Here is a 3,605-nt window from a genome sequence, read left to right on the forward strand (position 1 = left end):
GATTAAAAATTGTTTCAATTCAATTTCTTCAGAAAAAGTTCTTGGGATGGGAGGGTCTGCCTTGGTATTGACGGGAGAAACAGAGATACCAGGCATGGCGGAAAGGAAGACAGAAATTATTCTGATTAGGGAAAATGGGGTAAAACCAGTCAGTTTAGAGGCAGCTCGTGAGGAAGTATGCATCAAGAGATGGGAACATACACATGAGACTGGTGTCGGCATTTAGCGGAGGTTAGTAGAGCCCATGTGCAGGAATCCGAATTTCATGCCTGAGGTAACAGAGAAATTCTCAGAGCAAATTTGACCAATTATCTGCAACCCCACTGCAGCAGCCATGGTTAGAAGCACACTTCCCTTCTGTTTTCCAGACCCCACCTCCATAAGAAGTTAATTTGTGTTGCACAACCCAGTCTTCTGGCTTAGACAGAAACATTTCAGTTTTTTTAGAAATTACCAAAAATATTTATAGCTTGACTAAGCTAATTTAAAACACATAGCAGAAGCATGCCGTGCCTTACGCTCTCTGGGCTGCAGCTGTGGGAGCGGCCCCGCGCCTCTCAGCCAGGGGTGGCTCCATCAGTGGGGACACCGTTAGCAGCACTCTGCATTCCTCAGGAACACTGCATAGATTACATAGGACCTCTTTGCTCACTAGGTAACTGTTTGGCATGGATGCAACCGTTTCCTGTCACATTTCCTTCAGAACCTAAACTTTCGAGGCATTGGAGACTTGAGTAAGACTCTGCGCTGGTCTCAGGGTGAGGTATTTTGTGTCCTGACCCAGCAAAATATTTTACAATCTGTTTCCTAATCCTGGAAAAGCTGAGTCTTACCCTTGTATAAGTCTAAAATGTGCCCTAAAAAATGAAAGCAATTAAATAAAACAATGGGGAAAAGATTTCCTTTGTTCTGCTGAGAAGATTCAACATTTGCCCCAGGGCCACACCCAGCCCCGCTATCAGGAGTCTCCACTGAGTAAAGGCGGCCAAGGGAGCCCGAGCACCTGAACCAGACACCAGACATTCTGCACCTTCCCCCTCGTCCTTAAGTGGAAGCACTGATTATTCTTAGCTTCTGTAATATTAAGAGACACACCAAAAGTTCTCCAATCTCCATAAAACATAAAGTTGATCAGTTATAAGTATACCGGACAGACTCTTATTTTTCTGATTAAACTAGTAACGCTTCCTCTGGAAAAACTGTTTTGCCATATATTAGGGCACGGAAGGAGAAATAATTTTTTTTTATTTTTGCTCCAAAATGTACATGGAGAAAAGGAAAATGGAAGAAGGGACAGGAGGGGAGGCCACTAGGAAGTGGGAATGACCACCAGCCACTTTTGTGCTGAAAACGAAGCAGATATTGGTTTCAACAGTGCATTTGATACATATATGCCTCCTGATAAAAGCAAAGGGAACAAAATTGCAAAGGCCAACATTATCATAGCTGTCAAGCGATATGCAAATTGTGGTCTTAAAATAACCCCGGGAGAGGCCTGGGCTTCACCCACACGAAGGCGACCTCTTTGCTAGGCTGCTCTTATTGTTTATACTAATCTCTGGTAAAGTGACCGTGGAGTTTCTATGAAGCGCAGTGTTGTGATTCATGACATTAAACAGATGAGAAAGGGCCCTCTCCAGAAATGAGCCTCTCGGCTGAGGCTGGGCAGAAAATAGCCTGAAATGAGTCACACCACATAAGACGGTACAAAAGATGATTCACTGGGTCCCAAGGAAAATAAATAGGAGTGAATGGCTAGTGTACCCAGGGAAACCCAGTCTCAGCGGGCAGAATTTATTGGTCTGCCTCACATTGAGCCCAGTCACTGAGGCTGGTGGGATGAGGTGCTGGCACTGAAAACGTGAAGGGTGGCAGTGAGGGGACAGCTGTTTTTGAGGTGGCAGCGCCACAGCGGCCACTTGCTTTCAGTTAAGGATCTTTGTGGCTGAGCAATACATCTGCCCTAAATGCTGTGAAGTATATGACGTGAAATGGTTTATCCAGAAGGCTGCACAGCTGGCATCGGATAAAACATTTGGAATCATTTTAGATGTACATTACCTAGAGGCAGCATTCCCTCCCCAGTGCTAAATTTAAACCATTCCTGTCATTTCAGACTCTCTAATGAAATCTGTTTCTCATACGATGTCTGTCTTGGAAATAGCATGCAACTCCGCACCATAAAATGGAAGAGAATTTGAAACCTACAAATCACCCATTCTTCTACCTTCCTCTCCCATGCGCATGCTTGTGCACACACACACACACACACACACACACACACACACACCCCTACCTCTCTCTTTTAATAATTTCACAACAGTAAAAGGGATGCATGGAAGTGATAAAGATGAGCTCCCCAGGATGGCGGAAGGAGAGGGAGGAGGTGACTGATGCCGGCCAATAACTCTCAAACAGCGGCACTGAATGACTCATGCAAAGGCCCAGAGGGATCATCGGTTCCCTCAGTCGCCCTTTAGAAGAGAGACAGAAAACGTGATATTATAAATGTTCCCACAGAATCACAGCTTTACTGGATCCAAGAGAACCACAGGCTTACGCTGCTGCTCACTATGCTGCGGGGTAAATAAGCTGATGTGCCCTACATAACTAGAAACCCAGCAGAAAACATTCAACACACACACGGTTCAATATCCAATGGGAAAGTTTATGTAGTCCGATTGAGTCTATCCTATTCTATTCTTGAATATTAAAGTAAGTTTTAAAACTTTCCAATATTTCCTCAATTTAAAGGCAAAATCAATATGTGAATGTTAATGTCCTTATCTCAACTGTAGATTCCAAAACTATTTTAAGAAAATTAAAAACCAACTTTAAGCAGAACCCAGAAAGAGTTCCACTTTGAAGCTAAACACAAATGCTCTTTGCTATTCATAAAGAGGGGACTTGCTCACATCACTGATGATTAAAACACACAGTCATAGGAACACCACATCTTTAACTTTTCCCATATGTCTTGGTTTTGCATGATGATGATGCTACTGCTTACCATAGTTCTTCACCTCATCTGGAATTAGTTAGCCAAGGAATTGGATGCTATTGCAAGGGGGCCAGGAAAGATGCCTAGGATCCTGTCCAATGTGTAGCAGTGCTCATAAATGTCTATAAGTGTAAAAAAAAAGGGGGGTTGGCAAGTCTTGTTTTGTCTGAATAACCTCCCTCCCTTCAGTGTGGCTCAGAGAGAGGTTTCTATGGCCCTCTTTCAAGCTGAGCAGACAGACAGGATACCAGCAGCCCTTATCAACAATGGTTCATGAAGAACTGGAAAAAGTCTTTGTAGGATGCCAAGGCAGTAGATCCTCTGAACACTACCTTAGAGTCCAAACAATCTGGGTTTCTGGATCTCTTGAATTTTCAGGTTTTTCTATCAAAGCAGTTGGCCAAACTTGTTGTGGCCACCATGCATTGTGACATTACATTGCTCAAATAGTTTATGTAGCTGAAAGCGTCCACTCGACATTTCAAGGAATGTGCATAAAGCCACTGGGGAAGAAAGTGGTTCTCCATAGGAAGTCCTTAAGTCTGACGTCAAACATCACTTCAGGTGTGAGAATGTCCTCTTTTTAAGCCATATCATCAATACT

Source organism: Panthera leo, chromosome B2 (genome assembly GCF_018350215.1).
Source record: "Panthera leo isolate Ple1 chromosome B2, P.leo_Ple1_pat1.1, whole genome shotgun sequence".
In the NCBI taxonomy this organism is placed as follows: Eukaryota; Metazoa; Chordata; class Mammalia; order Carnivora; family Felidae; genus Panthera; species Panthera leo.